The sequence below is a fragment of the Dermacentor albipictus genome, chromosome 9 (assembly GCF_038994185.2).
Source record: "Dermacentor albipictus isolate Rhodes 1998 colony chromosome 9, USDA_Dalb.pri_finalv2, whole genome shotgun sequence".
In the NCBI taxonomy this organism is placed as follows: Eukaryota; Metazoa; Arthropoda; class Arachnida; order Ixodida; family Ixodidae; genus Dermacentor; species Dermacentor albipictus.
The window spans coordinates 8,555,221-8,577,500 of record NC_091829.1 but is presented as its reverse complement, the minus strand read 5'-3'; the positions used below and the strand labels follow the sequence as shown (position 1 = coordinate 8,577,500).

The following is a 22,280-nucleotide window of genomic DNA, read 5'->3' as shown; positions in this document are numbered from 1 at the left end:
CGATTAGCTTCTCTTCTGGCACTATTTGATTCGTGTTCGATTGGGTCTCAAGAATAATTATCCCTACAGCCCTATTAGAAACTGACATATATAATTAAACCTCAGTGTGTACGCGTATGCGAAAAGACTATAGCTTGTCAGCAGCGGCGACGAAAGTAAGATTACACACTCAATTTAACTGAAACTGCTTAAAGCAGGCCTCAAGAAATTTATCTCACTGTGCGGCAAAGTCACAGAAGTTTGGCTCACGGACGTGTTTATTCACATCTTTCATTTCTAATAAAACATCTTCAGTTGTTAGTAAGGCCTCCTCTTGCTTTCTTCCGTCGTCTTTGTCACTTCACGCTTTTCTCTATTACAGCGTGCCTTGTGCTTTTATATTCTCCAGTTTTCAGAGCTGCATAACATTTCCCTACACTCTGCTGCAGATGCCTGTCCCTTTATGTAGTCCAAAGGAACTCTGCAATGGAGGGAAAACTAACGACGCTTCAGAAAATCCCGGAGTCTCCGAGAGCATGCTGAGTACAAGGACGCCATAAGAATTATTGCGGGATATGTTTACGTCAACCACAACTCCACCGGCGAAGATTGTTTACTTTTCTTTGTGTGGGCCGCCGTTGTCTTTATTTTGTAATTTGTTTTATGGCCTGAAGGGAGGCAGAGAAAGAGAATAAAGAGATCTTTAGCTGGAAGTGGGCGTGGCAGTGCCTTGTCCTTGGTGAAAAAGCTATTTACGTCTCATGGCCCCCGAGAGCCCATTTTGAGATCTAATAGTGACAGATGAATCTCAGGCGCCGCGCGAAAGAAGCAGTTTTGTCATCGCGGTGGCAGCGTAATGGGCGCGTTTAAAGATTGTTTCAATATTATGCCGCGTAACGTTGGAAGAGATAGAGGCACCTTCAACAAACCGGGGCTTGAAGCGACGATGCTGTTGGTCACTTCAACGGGATAACGGAGAACATACCGTTGCTGTGCTGTCGTCGGACGCATTCTCATCAGGCATCGCCACACTAGAAATTCGCCGTTCGTTGCATCCGTAGCGCTCTTCCAGGTCCAATCGCACGTATTCAACTGGCGAGATATTCAAGAAATTGTGATTTTTGATTCGAACCTTTCTTTGCATCATCGCCGCTTTCCATTGCGGAACTTGCCCTAAAATCTTCGCTGTGATGAGCATTTTCTTCCCGTTAGCCTCGCTGAAAGCGCGCAGCGTGTCGCTCGTATGTTTGAGCAGCGGGGCGCCTTCGTGCCGTTTCGGCAGTGTCGGCTTCTCCCCTCGGTTACACACTCGGTTACGCCACCTATACACAAAATGCCGCATTGAGGTAAACAGCGCATATACATACACACTTTCAGGAAAGAAGACACAGGCGGTTGAAAAGGCGCGCACGTTCTAAATGTAATAAAAAAATGGCTGTGGCTTAGGTAAGGTTAAGCCCAGGATGCGAAGCATACTAGCCTTTATTTTAGTTGTTGAACCACTGTTTAGCCTGGTGAACTGCTGTTGCTTGGCTATATTTGGTTCGGCTAGACGAAGAAACAACTCATGCATTACTTCTTCGCCTTCAAGAGTGGAACGCGACAGCGTTCCCGTCGACCCGCCAAGGGGTGTAAGAGAATGGGCTACAGGGCAGCGACTACGCGCCCCGCATTGGACGCGGTGAGCGTCGAGCAAAGCAGCGTTCGGCGCGGCAACGAAATGTGCGCCTGAGCAAGAGACGCACGCCTTAGAAACAGCGCGTTTCTAAGGCAACACCGCATTCACTAGAGGCGCTTTTGTACCGCTTTGAAGCGTTGTACTCGTGGCTCAGTGGTAGCGTCTCCGTCCCACACTCCGGAGACCCTGGTTCGATTCCCACCCAGCCCGTCTTGCAAGAGTTGAGCCAAAGCCACTTCTCCTCTGTCGTGACGTCACGGTGTCACGTGATTTCATGGTCACCGCCGCGCCTGAGGAGCTGGGTTGAGCCCTCGTAATATGCTTCGCATAAAAAGAAGTTTGTTCCAGCCTTGGTTTGTTCTGTGGTTGCCGTGTCGGTTCTTCAATACTTCAATACCTCTTGCGTACTCTTCGCAGCTTCCAAAAGGCTTTACACACACCAAGGCTTACTGCACGATTGAAATTTAGTGGAGGCACAGCCGGACATACTGTATCAACTCCCCAAACACCAACTCTCAGTTTACGTAAAGTGAACACCCGACTTAATGCGCGCTTCAACCTCTTTTATACAGGGTATTGCCTTTGGAAAAATTTAGACGCTTTATATAGCTGTCTTGTGGCCATCTCTGTTACCACTATTTTCGGGTTCTTGAGTCACATCAGAATGTAAGAGCTAATCTGGCATTAGTCCTACATTTCCAACAGTGCACGGGTAGGCTTTTTCGTTTACGAATGCTTTTTCCTCCTAATTGGAATGGTGAGCAGTGCTACTTGTAACACGTCGAACGCAAAACCAGCCCTAAAGTACCCGCTGTGACACTGCTCATCAAGCGAACGTCCGTGGCTTGCTTTTCGCGCTGTTTTAAAGCACCTATACGAAGGGGCCTTTTACGCACGAGAAGATCCTGGAACCGTGACCTCGTGCGTCTGCGATGTGCAAAGCCACAAAGACCCTGCTGCGCATCTTGAAATGCGCCAGCCTATATACCGTATGATATCTTGTAACGAACTTAACGATGAACGCGTCATTTCCTTTGTGTCCGTCCACACTGTGAACTTCTCTCCTTCTCATCTTTCACTGCTCTATTAGCGGCGAGAATTTGGAGTGGCGCCCTCTCGCGAGTGACGACACGGTGAGGACGCCGCTCGCTCCGTCTCTCTCGGCTGCCGCGCGCGCTGGTTGCCTTTGTGTATGCTTGGAGTATGGGTGGCTGGAGCCGTACTTGTTGAAGGATATGTCGACTTCCTTCTGCTGCCATGCCTGAACCACAGTTCCTTCTTCAAAAGCGCGTGAGTTAAGAAAATTTGCTGTTTGGATATTGCAATCTGTGTAGCGTTGAAGGGGTCTACTGGTCTTGCAATGCATGTGCGCACCGTGTCTGTCCATACATTTTTGGTAAGAAGAATGTCTGCAAATTCAACTCGTGAATTTGTGTACGATGCTTCGCTAAACACTTAACATTCCCTTATTTATTTATTTATTTATTTATTTATTTATTTATTTATTTATTTATTTATTTATTTATTTATTTATTTATTGAACATACCTTACAGGCCCCTTGACAGGGCATTGAGTAAGGGGTTAATAGCGCAAGGTAACTTGTCAGTGTACAAAAATATGGCTCAAATTTACAATTTAACACAAAGGAGAGGAATCGATGATAATATGTTATGACTAAAAATATAAGGTCGGGCGGGAAAAACGATAACACGAAAAAAAATATTGGCTGGCATTATATATATGGCAAAACTGCACACAAGAACTATAAAATATACCAATCATAATGACAACAGTAAAAAGAAAAGAAACTACAACAAAAGATGTACTGCCAAATATGTGGATTCTAGGAGCAGGAACAGTTGGCAAGGTTTCGAAGACGCACAATGGTAGGGCATGAAAAAACGCAGCACTTAGCTGTTAGAGACATTGCATTTTACATGGAAGGAAAATCTTGGTATTTGGTGTCAGCATGTTATCCGTGTTAGAAAGACACTGCCCAGCGAAGATGTCGTCATTATTTTTATTATTCTGGTGAATTGTTACAAATCAAATATGGCCACTTTATCATTGCGTAAAATAAAGACTTACGCGCTCATTTCATATGAAAAAGCTTGCTGCTACTTTCACTGCTCTCTGAAACAGACCCCCATAAATCGAATTGCTCATGGCTGCTAACACGGCGGCGCGTCGTGTATAGTATTTACAGTTAATTCACAAATACCATAGTAGAAATCATCTGGAAGAAAAGTTTCGCGGTTAAGAACGAGAGCCAATCAATTCGAAGCGATGAAATGTTTCACGGTGGCCCTCAGTAGCCTTCATAGACAATATGGCGCACCCTTCACGCAACAATAGCAACCGACTGTCGTTATGGTGAGGCATGATAGTTCGCGAAACCCATCAGTTCATTACAACTTCGAATTGAAACAATGAAGCAGTTTTTACAGCGCCATGTTCAATGCATAGAGTATACTCGAGGTACTAAATCGCAGCTTAGGCTGCCTAGAAAAGGAAAGTTCAAGCACCTTCTGCCTCATCATGTATCGATCCAGCGTTGCTTAATTATACAAACGGATAACTATTTGCTTCGTCAGTACATAAAAGAGAACCTCGTAAACCTTCACAAGAAGGACACCACAAGCCTTACATATTTCACTTGATTTTTGACCCTTCACCGGGGAATCATGATATCTTCAATATGTCACATGCTACTAATGAATGACGCTTCGGCTTCTTCTTGGCTGCAGCCATACGGTCCAAAAGGCATATTTCACTAAAACATTTGGGCCGAGCTGCCTGTGTCAGCTCGCCAAACAGATGTGTTATGTATATTACTCAAGCAACAAGCACCAGTAAATTGTTCAAGGGAGTTGAACGTTTAGCACGTAAGAGGAAATATGTCTTGGTACATTCCTTTTCGTATTCCGCAAAAAGATGTAAGCCTCAATTAGCTTTACTTCAAACTACCGCCACTTAAAATAAACACGTGAAGAACCGCCTAATTTTGAGAAACAGGTAAAGAAACAAGTGGCGCTGCTAGAATCTAAGCTGCAGTGTTAGTTAAGTCCTCGTGTTACTGCCGAGCGTTTCTGTGAAGAAATGCAAACATTCTATATTATACCATCACTCGTCGTGAGCAAGCCTGTTTTAGCGGATTCAAATCAAGGTAACCGTTGTAGAAGTCGTATATAGCCAGCCTTTGTGACATACTTGTTGCACCGCGACACGTATGGTATCACAACTGGATTCTTATATGCTATGTTTTTGCGGTTGTCGATGCGCGCATGAAAAACCCGCAATGGGCTGGCCTGCACTCCTTCGGCTGGCAATGTAGCGCTGCCTTTGAGAACTGTATGGTTGTCTAAGAAATAAGCTCTTCGAATAAATTTTCGCGAACGAAGACGACGTAAAATATATTAGTGATGACCGTCACAAGGATACAAGGAGAGGGAACGAGGCAGAACAAACAAAAACACTGCAGAGGGCTCCCGGACACCGCCCCCACTGCAGCAGACGACAGGCGCGATTCCGTGCCCTGACGTCACGCGAGTGGCGCTCGCAGCGCCCCTGTTGTTCGCTCTCGGGGCTATATTAGCCCCTTTTTCTGTGCAGGGTATCCAACCGGGCTCAGCCTGGTTAAACCCCTTGTTTTTCCCTGATCGCTTCTTTCTAGCAGGACGCCGTGATTCCTATTCCCTTCACCCGAAAATGTCGCCTAACTTTATGATCACACGTTCTTCCTTTCTGCCTTTTTTTTTACGTGCTGCGCAAGAAGGCTTCGTCTTCGTGATATCTAACCCATGTTTGTCTTCCTTTTTTCCTTCTACTTCCCCCTACTACAACTTTCGGTAACTTAGTTACGCGGAACGCAGATACAAGAGCTGCATCCAACCCGCATATATTCCCCTCAGTTCGCTCACTGAAAAACTTCTCGAAACTCGTAACTCGTGTCTGAGAGAAGTTTTCTGACTCGCCCTATACCGCGGCGTAATTCGATTGGCAATCTCCCTCTCGAATTGAACGATCCTTCAAGCCCTTCTTTCCGCCGCGCTGCTTCAAACGCTGACGGCACGGGCCCGATGCAGTCATCCGTCGTCGCGAAATGGAACGACGCACCCGCACCGCGGTAAGAGATTTCGTTTCTCCCCGAGGCGGCAGCGCTGTGGTGCTGCCTGAATGGAAAGCACGAAGCGGATTGAGCGCTCGCTGTGTCCACTCAGAATTTGCCTCCTGTCAACATGCTGGCGCGGCAATACTCCGCCTCGCCGAAGTAAGACGGCGAATGTTGGCCGTTTTATTATTCGACGCTTTTATAATGTAGCTACACGCGAGGCTGCCGGATAACTGGGCACTTGTGATGACACATAGATCGTTGGGGAGCCGGGTGTGTTGTATTCGGTCGTAGACAACTTTGAGCTGGATACTTGCGCGCCTGTACGGTGTCTGCGCGTTGAACCTTTCCTGCTCACTGTGCCGATTTAAGGTGCTTTCTAAGCGGGCGTATGTATACCCACGATGATTTCAAAGATGACCAACAAGAGAGACAAGCAGGGAAATTACTGACCTTTTCTTTTAATAGGAATAACAGTGACGCTTGCCTAACTGTTTGTCAACTTTGTTATTACGCTGCGATATTTTAAAACTCCGGTGGCACTCGATCCATTCCGTGCCATGGTTTTTCTATTTTTCTTGTTTCTTTGTTTACTTTATTTCTACTTGCTTCGCATATCACCTGTCACATGCTTCCTGCTGCCTAGAATAGACAAGCTTTAGTAAGCACTTGTGTCCCGGTGTTCGTTTGTCTATAGGTTATCATGATTATCTACAAACTAGTTCAGCTGTCCAAACGTATTTATAAGTGCTATCCGTCCAACTCCGGAAAAACATAGATTGTGGTAGGAAGCATAGCAAACGTACAACCGATTCACAATTCATTTCTTTTGGGGTCTTTTTGTTACATAATTTACATTTGCTTTTGCATTATTCTTTCGATCCCTTATTCAATTACCTCCTCGGAGTTTTCGAGTTCACACCTCGAAGCTCCGAACTGAAGAACTGACATGAAAAATCCTGGTCCTTGGGCTAAGTGAACGAGAGATTTTTCCAAAGCACCTCTACATTGCCAGCACCGCAGTCAATCCATGGCTCAGCAAACCAGCTTATACAGCGCGGTACTATGGTCGTGAAGCTGTCGCAATATAGGGCTACGAATGCATTGCTACAGTTCGTGCGGTGACAAACGTGCACATGCAACTTTAGCACTGACAAATGTCAACTGTCATCCAGTGCTGTGAACAGCATTTCCGTCTCTCTCTCTCTGATCTGATCATCATCTGATCTACTTCTCATCATCGTGACCGGGTGTTGGAGCGGATGCTTGTACTACCTTTAATCTATACCTCTTTCTAAGTTTGATTACGACTACTGCTACCCTCTCGTTAATGCTGTAGAATTTCTTTTTATTTATTGATACTGCGGTCCTGTTTCCAGGACCTTAGCAGGCTGGATGCAAAATGAAATTGAATAATCTAAGCACAAAATACAGCGGTACATAAGATAGGTCACTCGCTACGTGCAAAGGCAAGCAGTAACTGAACCGCACACAGTAAATCATTCGCTACATAAACATAGATGCGACTCAAATAATGGCAGTGAGCGTTGGGTTACAACGTCATCAGTAAGATTATTCCATTCAACAATAGTTCTAGAAAAAAAGAAAAATCTGAAGCAATTCTTTTTATTAGTTAACGGTATTATTGTTTATGAGGGTCGATGACGTGTAGCATAACCAGTAGTTAAAAGTGATAAAGCGCGATATATCAATGTTGTAGTGCCCTTTAATGAGCTGAAATAAAAATCTTAAACGGCATATTCGGCTCTTCTGTGTCACAGATCGCAATCCACTTCTCTTGAATTCGTCAATGTTGCCCGCTATGTCCTTATGCGCTAGTAATTCATCCCCGTATTGCTTCTTATCTGGGAGACCTCTATAGCAGAGGACATGGCCGTTATTCAGCAATGTATAAGCCTCCCCAGTTCTTCTAATCGCACTAAGGCCAATGATATCCCAAACAACGCCTGATAATTCCTCACAGTGTGCTGCTAAGCTAGCCTTACTAGGGAAGGTTCGTGTTTTAGTCGTTGCTAGGTTCAGTTTCTAATGGCGGATCCAGATCCAGTGTCCAGATCCAGAGATTCTTAGCACTCTCTGCCACGTCGCAGGATGCTCCATAGCCGCTGGCTATAGAGAGCGATGGGGTGATGGCAGGTAGGCTGGCTCATAGGTGTCTATGTATACACAGATCTGTTAAAGTGCACACAAGATATGCAACGGTTCTATAAACGTTACGTATTGTGTACATACGTGGGAAAACGCGCCGAGGGTAGCCTTGATGCGCTTCAAACAAAACTTCGCTTGCAACCGCCACCGAGATTCGAGCTCGCGATCCTGCGGCAGCTTGGGAGCCGGACGCACGGAGCTCTGCGCTATCGCGCCACATTTACGCTTGGCAATGGGCGGTGCCCAGATCCACGCGCCAGCGACGGCTCCCTCCGAGTGCCAGAAGCGCATGTCGAAAATCATGCTTCTGCTATCTGCATGCGCCGGATATAATTGCGAAGCCGAGAACAGGCCACCAACGCCATGTTTTACATATCACGTACACTGTAGCGCTAAGGGCACACACAGCGAGAGAAATCACGCGAACATAGCGCTTGTGTCGCCGTGTGTCCGCCGTTTGTGTGCCGTACATCAGCTTATCGTTTTGATGTTTTACACACACCCTATTTGTGCAAGGTGCTGCGCTCCACACAGACTTTGAGAGTGGTGTCCTCTGTGCGCGTATTTCGGAGGGCATAGTAGTCAATATTGTAGCCGTCGAGGAAGATGTTGGGTGCATCGCAAGACATTGCTCTTCAGAATGGGGAAATGTAAACTGTGAACAGTATGTTCCTGTCATAGTAAAGCAGTTTAGTAACGGAAGAATTGCTAAAATATAGTGTTGTTCTTTCCTATCTTGTTCGGGAAAGCTATCTTTTTAATATATCCGACTAGCTGTATACTCACTAACAACTTAGACTAATTTGATAACGGAAACATTAAAAGCTAAAAACTTTAAATGTTAGAGAGGCTTGGGAAAACTTCAGCGTGGCTCTGGTCTTATAGTAAGAAAGGCGGCGCTGACGGATAACAATAAATCACAAAAATTTCGGAGTAAGCACAAAGCGTAGAATAAAAAGACGGATTCGATGCATTGAAGGTTGTAATCAATCTATGTCGGCGATTCTCCGTCAACGTCCAATGAGATTTTCGTTGTCGTAACATGAAGGTCAATGCTTCGAATAAGAGGCCGCGATTCGCAAACAACGCTGCAGCTCGACTTCCTGGGTATTCAAATTCGTGCATACACAATTTGTTTTCCCTAGGAAGCGGTGCACTTATTCGGTTACTGCGAAGATCATGGGCTAAAATAATGACGCCCAACGCAGTAGGAAACGCTCTCTATCCAAATTTACATGAAACAAGCAAGCGAATCTGTCAGGAGGTATCCAAGATAGATAGGCGCAATAATCAGGTTTTGTATATCTGTTCACAACGTGCTTGAGAACATGTGACTGTCAATTCTCTACGAGTGGCGACAGATCACCCGTCGAGCTCGCTTTCATACTGGCTCTCGAGTGTTCCTTCTATATATGTTATTAGCAAAGAAAAAAATTAAATATTCGTTATTAAGGACACCAAGAAAAACAGCTGTAAAATTTACTTTTTATTTGTCATCATTTCGCAGTGTGCTTGAGAACAAAGAACTATATAATCAATACAAGCGCTGGCAGTTGCCCCCTTCGTTTTTTCTTTATCACACGTTTGTGAATGCTACTGCGATGGCTTATGTGGCTGGCATTCCACTAATGTGTAAAAACGGTTTTAGTGCTAATTGGCGTTCATTTTGATGCGCGTGATTCTTTGCTGAAATCAAATGCACTCATCGTGAACGATCGGAATCGTGGTGTTGTGCTCTATTTTCTTGCTATCTTTCTAACTTCGCCGATGTCCTAGTGTAGGGTAGTAAACCGGATGTTCAGTTTTGTTAAACTTGCTGTGACATATTTACTAGTGCCAACAAGAGTACCGGAAAGAAAAGTGCCACAGTACAGAGCGCTAGACTTCAACTTGAAGTCTAGCGCTCCGTCCTGTTTTACCTTTTTTTCCGTTAGTCTTGTTAGCGCTAGTAACTATGTCACAGCATATCCATCAACACCAACTAGCCCAACTTTCCGCTTTAATTAGTCTGTCTTGTTAAATGTCCTCCTTATTTTTCTTCTCTCTCGCTATCTCTCCGGATGTGTTCTCCGTGTTTCAGAATAGTAATTTATGGATGTAGTCAAGGTACAATATCATTACGTTCGTTATGAGGTCCTTTGGATCGAGTTGAAAACGTCGCGAAACAGCTCAGGGCAGCGTCATTACCCTGATGGTCAGCGAATGCGAACGTGCATGATATCGTTCGACTCTTGCCTTTATATCCAGGGAGGGTCGTTTGTAACGCGTCGCGTCGTCCCTTAAACGCAACATAATGTAGCCCGAGAAGGTACTTAATGCGGCCAACGGGGAAAACATGGCCGATGGGTAGTAGATCCGCGAACTATGTTCTCAGCCTCTCGAGCATCCCGCTATACGACGTACGCTACGCGTCATCTCCACACGGCAATTTGGTCGCCAGGAGTGGTGGTGCACGCCCTCCTGCCGGACATGTTTCCTGATAGGAAAGACCCGGAAGCTCTCAGCGCTCTCTGATATATATCTCCTGCGAAATGCGTGCGGCGTCAGATATTACGGGTAGCTGGCATCAGCCTGCCATATGAAACCGTAGTAATGTGTGCTGCTGGCATAGTTGGTTCATGATTTAGGCTTACGAATCGAAAAGAATAAAGGACGAAAAAAAAAACACGAACGATAAGGACCGAGCTGGCGCGTGCCCTGCCCTTCCCGTTCATATATATTCTGAGCTATTCTTAATCTGACGCAACTGGGTTCGCCAACGCGCATTGAGAAATTCAGTCGCTTCGTGAGTTGGTATGCATCAGTACACGAACGAAAAATACAACGAACGCTAAGTAAGATGGGTGCACTCGTTCCTGATCTGTGCCACAGTTGTTGTATTGTTTCCGTCCGTCTCGTTTTCGATGGTTAACCTTATTTTGCGTGTCTGTGTGTGTGTTCTATGCCAATGCTCTCGCATCGCCCGTATCGTCTGCAGCAGAAAACAGTTGAGCAGGCGGTGATACAGTGTGCGTTATATGCGATAAGTGTGTTCCTTTGTTGAGTTTGAGAAACAAGTGATGCAACACACCACGCTTAGCAATCAACTTTCTTGTATGCTGATTTTCGCAATTTAAAATGCTAATAAATGCGACCGCGTTCCGTATGATAATTTTTGCGCGTGTCGTGTTTGTGTGATCACTGCTAATTGGCACGAAATCGCAAACGATCTCTACAGCATTTTTCGGGTGGTTCTGGGTGTCCATATCAAGAATTAGAAGGCGCCGCCGTAAGATAGGTCAAGATGTGGAGCTTCGCATCTGGCTTAACTTATATTCACGGTGGGGGCACTAATATTAGGTCCTAAGTGCAGCACGAACCTTCTGTAGTGTGTGTGGTTTGCTATGTGCTCTCTCTCTTCCCCATCTTTCATCCCCCATCCCTCTCCCATGTGTAGGGTAGCAAACCGGTTAAGTTAAACTGGTTAACCTCCTTGCCTTTCCTTCTTCACTTTTTCCTTCCTTCTGTAGTGTAAGACGTGAATTATGCCCGACAATGCTTCACTTCGTGCACTGGTTACCACCTGTGAACAGCTCCTTAACCCACTTCCTATCCTCCTATCTCTAGTAATGAGCGCAAGTTTCCACAGTTACAGTAATACAAAACTACGATATTCTGTGTTTATCGGTATGTGTTTATGGTGGGCATATATGCATATGATGCATGATGTATATAATCACTTCCGATGCAAATGCACGAACCGTGAAACGTTGACTTTCCACAGAACTTTCCACATTATCTCTTGATTATGATTATCGTTGATGGCATTCACTTTGAATCGAGGTGTCTACAAATAGTGAAGCTGCCTTTGTGAACTGTTGACGTGTTACCTTATTGTAAGCAAGCGTTCTCCCTATGTCTGCTTTATCTCGTAAACTTACCTATGCTTGTGACGATCCCGTCCTCGTCTTTCTATCTGATTTTTCTGTTTTCCTACAACTCTTAATTCGTCTCTTGCTTATCTTCAGCACTGAGCAGTTAACGCCCCTGTAAGTTTTCAGGTACAGCGCTCTACGGGTCTTGCTCAATTTGCATTCCATTAAAATGTGCTGAGTCGCCTCGAGGTTTTTTCCTCATATTTGTTCTCGAGCAGCCAGATCGAGCCTCCAAAATAAAGGTACTGCCACCTGCATTATCATACATATTTTATAGGATTTTGATCGCATCTTTGTAAAACGCCATTGATATTTTTTCTTCTTTCAACCCAATTTAGATTATATATACATCTCTTTTTATGACTCCGGTTGGCCTATTTCTACTTCGAATTACCCGATTCCTAATCATGATGATGATGATGATGATGATGATTTATTTTCATCGCCTTCGAAACGGCCGGCGCGGCGACAAATAATCTCCTAGCCTGCCTGGGTTAATCAGGTATGCTATACATGCTTTTCATTGTAGCATTTTGTGTGTACCTCTTTAGTCATTCCGGCAGAACTTGCAGCTCTCCATGCCGCTATGATGTACGTCACCGAAAAGCCAACAGAGAAGTGGGTTGTTTTTTGTGACTCTAAGGCAGCCCTTCACAGCATCAAGTCTGCATTACGTCACAGAATATACGAGCAGATGATATCTGACATCAGGGAAGTGCACCACCATGCTCTGGAAAGAGGGCACACCATTACATTTCAATGGATTCCTGCTCACTGTGGCATTTTCGGCAACAACCTAGCAGACAAGGCTGCCCGGTCTGCCCACGAAGATACCCAGACGCGTTCAATACCTTTGGCGATGTCGGACGCTGCCAGGGAACTTCGCCTACATGCACGCAAAAAGTCGCAAGATCTCTGGAGTTCAGGTGCCTTCAACTGCTGATTATATAAACTGGACCCCACGCTACGGCTACAAGTGCCATGTAGCCTTTCCCGCGGTGAAGCAACCTTGCTGTACCGCTTGTGGCTGGGAGTAGCGTTCACAAACTCATATTCCTTTCCTTTGGGAATGGCCGAGAGCCCGATGTGCGATTCCTGTGGCTGTGAGGAGACCATCGAGCACCTATTGTGCACCTGCCCCCGCTACGATGTACAACGCCTCTCTCTGCAGGAAACTTTGCACCGACTAGACTTACGACCTTTCACCGAGTCAAAGATACTCGGACCGTGGCCACACCCGTCACTGGCACGAAAAGCGAATCGTGCATTACTGCAATACTTGAGGTACACCGGTTTGAGAGACCGTTTATAGTGTCCCTGCGCATAGTGTCCCGCCCACACGTACTCAGTGCTCACTCTCTCCCTGTCTCTTTTTCTATTCCCCTTTCCCCCACCCCCAGTGTAGGGTAGCAAACCGGATACTCTTCTGGTTGACCTCCCTGCCTTTCCTGTCCTTGCTTTCTCTCTCTCTCTCTCTCTCTCTCTCACTCCCTCATAACTTCTCCATCTGCCTTGTGCCGCTACCATTACCTTTATGCGTATTCACTAGTCACCCGGGGGGGGGGGGGGGGGGAGTAAGGCAGCGCAAGGAACACAAGGTGGCCGAGAAACTGCTCTACGCTGTCAGGATTGGGGGCTCAATCCCTTCGTCCGTGGTCCTTTGCCAAGATTGGAGTACGGCATGAATTCGAAGGTAGCTGGCCCATGCCGTCGTCCAACTTATTTACGCTGAGATCGTTGATGAAGTGAAGAACTGCTTCTCATCGAGAACGAGGGAAAAGGGTTTATTTACAGAAATTAACTCAGTCTAACATGACTGCTTGAGAAAAAGAGTAACAGTCCAACATGACTGCATGAGAGAAGTGACTCAGTCTAACATGACTGCTCAAGAAGAGTGTGTCCAACATTCGCACAACCACAGTTTTTATACACTCGATCCGCCGGTCCTACGACGCGGCGGCTGTTCGTTTACACATCACCAACTCGCAGCTGCTCTGAAGATCAGTTTACAGACACAAAGGCACACACATTCCGAAGCCCAAGCGACGGCGTTGAAGGGGGTGCCGTTCCGGAAAGTATCGACGCCGATCGAGGGTCGCTCGTTGTTTTGCGTCTGCCGAAACGTGAGAAGCGCAAAAATAAGTCGTTCCCGCGGCAGCTTGACCAGGCGTGTCAAATCAGCTCCGCGTTGGGGAACTCTGGAATCATTGTCCACACACCGAACTCGTCCCGTCACAATGTCGAAGGGGCTGGAGGAAGGCGGCGGATTCCAGCGCAAAGGTCGCTTCTTTGAACGCCTCGCAGCTGCAGCGACGGAGAGGGGGAGGTGCGCGTCTTGCACCCCTTGTCGTAATCGGGTGGCAAGGTGGCAATCTTGCTTCGAAGCTCGCCATTCTTGACAGCGCCTCCATGGGCCGGAAAGTCTCGACTGTCTAGCGCTGACAACCGCTAGGCAGGAAGAGAACGGCTGCTGGGGATTGATGTCTTGGCTCGCAGCGACCACTTGTGCATTGATGTCACCGCCCCAAAACATCCAACAAGGACAGGCAACTGCAAAATGAACCCCACAACACGGCTCTGCGCCGAGATGACATGCATTGGCTCTCACTTTAGACTCGCTAGGCTTCAAAAAAAAAACAACAACATAAGTGCAGAAGCAAACAAAAAATGCTGCATTTCGCTATGCCAATTTCTGAAGCAAATTCCTGCTGACACATTCAGCAATCAAGGAGGGAATCCTGCCAAATGAGAGGGGATCTTCTTCACTTAATAAAATTAACACTAGTAACCCTAAAATTTAGGCGGGACCCCCAAACGCAGAATTCAAATTAGCCTGCTCAAACCATCCGCATTGCTATGCAACTTTCCCTTCTTATATCTAACGGAGAAGTTGTACTCTTGGAGAGTGAGGCTCCATCGGAGCAAGCGGCCGTTTTTGTGTGACATTTGATTGAGCCACGTCAGAGGACAGTGGTCGGTCTCGAAGATGAACTTCGCTCCGTACAAGTAACACGACAACTTCTGGGCGGCCCAAACCAAACAAGTGCATTCCTTCTCTGAAGCGCTGTAGGCTTCCTCTCTTACATTTAGTTTACGGCTGGCGTAGAGGATAGGATGCTCCTCGTTATCGTCGCCGACCTGACTAAGTACCACGCCCATACCTCTGTCGCTTGCGTCGCATTGAACTATGAATTCCTTTGTGTAGTCTGGCGCGCGAAGCACAGGGCGAGAAACCAATAGCGTTTTCAAACTTTGGAAAGCGTTCTCTTTGTCCTTATCCCAGAGTACGTTACTCGGTGCTCCCTTTCGGAGGGCGTCTGTTAATGGACTTGCCAATTGCGAGTAATTCGGAATGTACCGTTGATAGTACCCCACAAGTCCCAAAAATGAACGAACGTCCGTTTTCGTGCGCGGCTGAGAAAAATCTCCAATCGTCGCTATTTTCAGCTCAGCCGGCCGTCTCATGCCCTGACCAACAACATGGCCCAGATAAGTAACCGGCGAACAACCAAACCTACACTTTTCCGCTTTCATCGTTAAGCCGGCTTCCCTCAACCGTGAGAACACCTGTTTGAGGTGCGATACGTGTTGTTCCCAGCTGTCCGAAAAAATGGCTACATCATCAAGATAAGGTAAGGCGAACTCCTGCAAGTCTTTTAGGACAATATCCATTAACTTAGAGAAGCTAAACGGCGCGTTCTTCAGCCCGAAGCTGAGTGCGAGAGGGCGAAAAGTGCCTACAGGCGAGATGAATGCGGCATAGCGGCTGGCACTTTCTGAAAGGGGAACTTGCCAGTACCCCCGCACGAGATCTATAGTTGAAATGTATTTAGCAGCGCTAACTATTTCAATTCGTTCCTCAATGTTGGGTATCGGGTACAGCTGATCCCTAGTGATGGCATTTAACTTCCTGTAGTCAACACACGGACGAGGGTCCTTGTTAGGGGTTTCTACGAGTATTAGCGGTGACGTGTAGTCACTCTCAGCGGGCTCAATAACTCCCAACTCTAGCATGCGCTGTATCTCTGCCTCCATAATCTCTCTCTGTCTTGGAGACACCCTGTAAGGTTTTGATCTTACTGGTTCGGTAGAGGTCAGCTCAATTTCATGCGTTATCAGTTCGGTTCTACCCGGCCGATCGCTGAATCTGTCGAGATATTCCCCTAACACCCCTTTTAGCTCATCTAGCTGCTCGGGTTTTAGAGCATGCGAGCTTACCGAGTGTTCTACTACTTCTTCTAGGCCGATTTCAGAGTTGGAGGTTACCCTATACTCCTTAAACTTGGTACCAATGCCATCCGGCTCTTTGACGGTATAGTTAACGACTCCGCTCCGCTCTACGTACGGCTTCATCAAATTACAGTGATATATCCTCACTTCCTTCCTGCGACCGGGCGTTCTCAAAGCATAGTTGGTATCTGAAAGTTTGTGCAACACTTTAACGGGCCCGTCCCAGTGAACTTCAAGCTTGTTCTTTCTTGAAGGTTTGAGGATCATTACCTGGTCTCCGGCGTTAAACGTACGAAGCCTCGCATTCTTGTCGTAATAGAATTTGGCGTTCTTTTGAGCTAGTGCCATGTTCTTTCCGACTAGTTCTTGGGTTGCGCTTAGCCGTTCCAGTAAATTTAGCACGCATTCAACCACGGTTGGACTCTCCCCTCTTTCCTCCCACATCTCTCTTAACATTCTCAGTGGAGACCGGAGTGTCCTCCCATACACTAGTTCTGCTGGTGAGAACCCTGTCGCCTCATGTGGAACCGTTCGCAAAGCAAACAAAGTTGCCGGCAGACAGTTTTCCCAGTCCTCCTTGTGCTCGTAACAGAGCGCACGCAAAACTCGCTTAAGCACCGAATGCCACCTCTCTACACTGTTTGACTGAGGGTGATAGACAGAACTGTGTATTAACTTTACCCCGCACTTTTGCAAGAATGTGGAAGTCAGCGCGCTCGTGAATACTGACCCTTGATCTGCCTGAATTTCGGCTGGAAACCCAACTCGTGCAAACACTGTCAAAAGCGCGTCTACTACTTCGGTGGAGCTGAGCTCTTTCAAAGGGATTGCTTCTGGAAACTTGGTGGCCGGACACAGCATGGTAAACAAGTACCTGTAGCCTGATTTTGTTTTTGGAAGAGGCCCTACCGTGTCTATTACAAGTCGTCTGAAAGGCTCTGTTATTAAGGGCACTACCTTCAGTGGAGCTTTCCAAGTCTCTCCTGGTTTACCAGAACGCTGGCAGGCGTCGCATGATCTTACAAAGTTTTCTACATCTTTGAAACAGCCAGGCCAGTAGTATTCCATAAGCAATCTTTCCTTTGATTTGTTTATGCCTAGGTGGCCGGACCACCCATTTCCATGACAAAGACTCAAAAGGTCCTGCCTATACTTAGTAGGTATGACTAACTGATCTAAAATCCTACCCTTTCGATCTCTGTAATGCCGATACAACAATCCTCCTCTCTCATGTATCGTTACGTTGCGCCTAGCAATGCCTTCTTTAGCTGTGTCATGTAATTTTGCTAAGCTCTCATCATTCTTTTGCTCGGCTGCCAGTGACTCTCTATCCACGCGTAAGAGTTGATCAAAGTTCTTTGAGGCCGGTGATAATAACGACCCTATCTCGCTTGTGAACGCGTCTGCATGCTCTTCCTGCAGGCTAGAACTCTGACACTCTAGTGCTACGCTCTCATTGAGCTGGTCAACTGGCAGGCTCTCCTCAACTGTTCTTTTGTCCGTCGGGCCTAGCTCGGATTCGGGTATTGAAGCTATCCCCTTTTCTGCTTCAGCTGGAGGAGCTTGAGCATTTTCAGCCGAAAGCGCCGCGATCTTACGAGCTTGGCCTCTGGTCAATGCCTGTACTATGCCCTCTCCCAGTTTGAGCCCTCTGTCACGCAGTAACTGATTCGAACGATTCGAAAAGATGTAGGGATACTGCAGTGACAAAAATTTGGAAACTGCAGCCTCAGTCTCTAGCTCCCCGAATGGTCCACTGATTTTGACTTTGGCCATGGGCAGACACACGCTGTGTTCTTCTACAACCTGTTTTATCCATGCTACTTCTCCGGTGAAGTCCTCTACCATCACGTAAGACGGATGGACAATGTCCAGCGTGGCGGCACTGTCTCTTAGCACTCGGCATGGTTTTCCATTAACTTGCAGGTCGTGGAGATATGGACTTAAAAGTTCCATATTCTCATCTTTTTCCTCCACGTAGGAAAAAACTACGCTAGACTTCTCGCAGTTTACAGCTATATGTCCCAGTTTGTGGCATTTGTAACAGCGAATTGGTCTTACAGATTCGAATTTTCTTTTCTGTTCTTTTTGTGCGGTTTCTCCGTTAAGTTTCTCCTCGCTCTTTTCTGCGGGCTTTTCCGCCAGGTCTACAGGCTCTGATCGTCTAGTTTGCGCACCCTTTTTGAACGGAAATGGTTTCCGCGGTCCATTTCGACCGTCCCAGTTTCCCTCCTCGGCGTTCAACTTTCTACGGGTTGCGTACTCTTCGGCTAATTCAGCCGCCCTTTCCACAGTGTTTACATTACCTCTGTCTTGCACCCACAGTTTCACAGCTTGGGGGATGGTTTTGTAAAACTGCTCTAGACACATGCATTCAATGATCATGTCTCTGCTGTCGTACGCTTCCGCGCTTTTAAGCCACTCGACTAGGTTGGCCTTTAAGCTATATGCAAACTCCGGATAGCCCTCGCTATCTTTCTTGCCTGTGCTCCTAAACCTTTGCCGAAAAGCTTCGGCTGAAAGGCGGTATTTCTTCAGGAGACTAGCCTTAACTTTTGCATAATCATATGCATCCTGCACACTCAGTCTGGCGATTACTTCCGCCGCCTCACACGGCAACATAGACAGCAACCGCTGTGGCCATGTACTCGGGCCGAAGTTCATCTTCTCGCAAGTCCTTTCAAAATTGCTTAGGAACAAGCCTATGTCGGTCCCGACCTCAAATGGCTTTAATAGCCTGTCCATGCGGTACGATTCTGCCTCACTTGATCGACCCAGAGCGCCTTCACTTCCTTGAGGCAACTCCAAACGTTTGCTTTCAAGTTCAAGTTGCATTTTCCTTAACTGAAACTCGCGATCTTTATCGCGTTCCTCTCTCTCTCGCTTTTCTCTTTCTCTTTCCCGTTCTTCTCTTTCTCTTTCCCGTTTCTCTCTCTTTTTGAGAAGTTCCATTCCCATTTCAATATCTTCCTCACTGGCCTGATTGGAAATTAGCTCCAATAATTCCGATTTGAGCATTTCCTTGCGTACATCTAGGCCCAGTTCCTCACCAACAATCAACAACTCGTCTCTCAGCATTGTCCTTAACTCCATGACTGCTCCTTTACTGCCTTGATTCTGCTCTCTAAATCTAGCTAGGAAAACACAACCTAGCTAACACACAACAATCTAGCTTCCCTACTGTTCTAAACAGAACAACCCCAAAATGAAGCCTAGAGAGTCAAAGCAAAAACCAAGCACTCACCGCAGATACAGCACCATGTCGCAAAGTCCATCTCACCGCTGTCAGCCAGTTGTCAGGATTGGGGGCTCAATCCCTTCGTCCGTGGTCCTTTGCCAAGATTGGAGTACGGCATGAATTCGAAGGTAGCTGGCCCATGCCGTCGTCCAACTTATTTACGCTGAGATCGTTGATGAAGTGAAGAACTGCTTCTCATCGAGAACGAGGGAAAAGGGTTTATTTACAGAAATTAACTCAGTCTAACATGACTGCTTGAGAAAAAGAGTAACAGTCCAACATGACTGCATGAGAGAAGTGACTCAGTCTAACATGACTGCTCAAGAAGAGTGTGTCCAACATTCGCACAACCACAGTTTTTATACACTCGATCCGCCGGTCCTACGACGCGGCGGCTGTTCGTTTACACATCACCAACTCGCAGCTGCTCTGAAGATCAGTTTACAGACACAAAGGCACACACATTCCGAAGCCCAAGCGACGGCGTTGAAGGGGGTGCCGTTCCGGAAAGTATCGACGCCGATCGAGGGTCGCTCGTTGTTTTGCGTCTGCCGAAACGTGAGAAGCGCAAAAATAAGTCGTTCCCGCGGCAGCTTGACCAGGCGTGTCAAATCAGCTCCGCGTTGGGGAACTCTGGAATCATTGTCCACACACCGAACTCGTCCCGTCACAATGTCGAAGGGGCTGGAGGAAGGCGGCGGATTCCAGCGCAAAGGTCGCTTCTTTGAACGCCTCGCAGCTGCAGCGACGGAGAGGGGGAGGTGCGCGTCTTGCACCCCTTGTCGTAATCGGGTGGCAAGGTGGCAATCTTGCTTCGAAGCTCGCCATTCTTGACAACGCCTACGGCGGTGGAGGCGAAATGCGAAAACACCCGTGTAGTTAGATTTAGGTGCACGTTAAAGAACCCCAGGCGGTCGAAATTTCCGGAGTCCTCCACTACGGCGTGCCTCATAATCAGAAAGTGGTTTTGGCACGTAAAACCCCATAATTTAATTAATTTAAGCTATCGTCATCCCACAGCTTGACAATAATCAATTTCGTTTGTGGCGCTGTTAGTACACATTGAAATAGAGTGCTACCTGTGTCCTGAATTATCCGCGATGTCATTAGGTATTCACAACTAGATTATCGACAAGGAACCTGTTATATTTCTTATTGACGTATGTCGTCCTCGTATAGCGTGCGCAGGCCTAGTAAAACCATTTTATACAATCCAATATTCCTTGATTCGTTTTTTTTTGTTTCATACAACCTTTTGTATTGCTGCTGTACCTAAACAAATAAGCTCAGACAAAATGAAAAATAGATGTGTGTAACAGAAGGAAGGATTTCGTAGGTGGGGCTCGAGTTTCCTGAAATATGCGCCGCCTCTTTATACGCTCTTAGAGAAGGAAAAAGCCACAGCTACGTATTTTTTCACGAAGTGCAGCCCGATGGATAAGGCTCTCTATTCTTACGACGTCCTTGCTCCCTTCCGCCTGATTGATACCCGCATTAGCATGCGCTCGTGCTCGGAAATTCGCGACGCGATTACCGAAAGGCCTCTCCTCTTCTCGACTGCGCGCTGTGCTCGTGTGACGTGCCCTCGCTACTTCCTTATTTCGTGTTTGTGTGTTTGTGTGTACACGACGGGTGAAAGCTAAAGCGAAACAGGCTTCATCACTTTTACCTCTTGAAACTTTATTACTCGCCCCACCCCACCCCCTTATTTCGCTCATTATTTTTTTGTAATGGTGTAGTATTTATTGCTTTTAGTAGCATTTGCTGTTGGGTTAATTTACGTATGTCGAACAGTGAGGGTTTTAGCGCCAAGATACGATGTCAGAAAAGGAAAGACAAAGGCGTCCGTCCTGTCTCTGTGCCCTCCTTTCTGCGATCGTGTTTTGACGCTAAAATCTTTATTGCTTTTAACCTATCTGCGCGATGTAGCTTGAGCATGGGACAAAGTATTGCGTTCAGCACTTAGGACCGGCGTGGCTAGCACGGTGTGTTAAACGCGAAAGTAGTCTCTCAAGCTCGGTGAATGTGATTAGGACTTGCCTCGGCTTGCTTTGTCACTTTTTGCACGTGCTTGCGCGAGTCGCGTTACACGCACTATTACATCAAGGTGCGACGTGACACTTTACAGGAGCTATTGTCATTTAACGCTGCGTGCACTGGTGGCGTCACAGTTGCTTTTTTTTTTGTTCCCCTTGAGTTTATGAGGTGCCGAGCACGAGAGCTAGTTATAGATTCTGCGCGTTTGTGCAACAACTGATTATTAAAAACAGAGAATTCGAGTCAGATTATATTTCTTCACTTAGGTTTCATAGAGGCGGCGAACATTCAGAATTTCTATGATAATCGCCAAAACGTTTTAAGGGTTAATATTTCACCACTGCATATAATAAATAATTTCAAGGAGATATGTAAGTTACGCCAGCCAGTACTCGCAGCATAACTTTCGCTAGAAACTTTGTGCCTGGTACTAGTTTCGAGAAACAAGTATTTAAACTGTGCAGCGAAATCCATAGAATCCGTAGCTGTTAATGTTTCCAGACTGCAGAATAAATGTGGCACGTTTATTAAGCTGTTACCCCCAAATGCAATGCACTTCGCTTCTGATATTCAATGCTTACTTCTGAATGCTGGTGCTAGGTACAGTGTTTATGTCAAAAATGTTGTTGTGCGAATGCTGGCTTGGTTCTATTACACATGATAAGGTGCTTCTGAAGTCACGACATTAAGAGGCTATTAGATCAATTTTGGTAATACTAATCACATTTGCGATTTATTATGCGATTCCGATTTCCGCCACTCCAGAGTCTATTCTTGACAAGCGAGTGCAGTGCGGGTTTCCTGACAGCAAATCTAGAGCTAGGAGTGGCCGGGCTTTGATGAAAAGCGGCTTCTCAGGAGCCGCAACGATGTCACGTAAATTATGCAGTACTACGCACTTTCTTTCATGACACAAAGCTTTT

General features: G+C 46.5%; 1 protein-coding gene and 1 long non-coding RNA gene across 3 annotated transcripts in view; both read left to right on the top strand.

Annotated features, from left to right (window-relative positions):
* The window catches only part of LOC139049432 (uncharacterized), a 20,113-nt gene extending 19,502 nt beyond the window's left edge, over positions 1-611 (top strand). The window contains exon 3 of the long non-coding RNA XR_011508237.1: positions 429-611. This is a non-coding gene — a long non-coding RNA (uncharacterized lncRNA). The remainder of the gene's footprint in view (positions 1-428) is intronic.
* Positions 1-22,280, top strand: part of dnc (phosphodiesterase dunce) — a 696,777-nt gene that overhangs the window by 184,944 nt on the left and 489,553 nt on the right. The gene's annotated exons all lie outside the window — the stretch shown is intronic.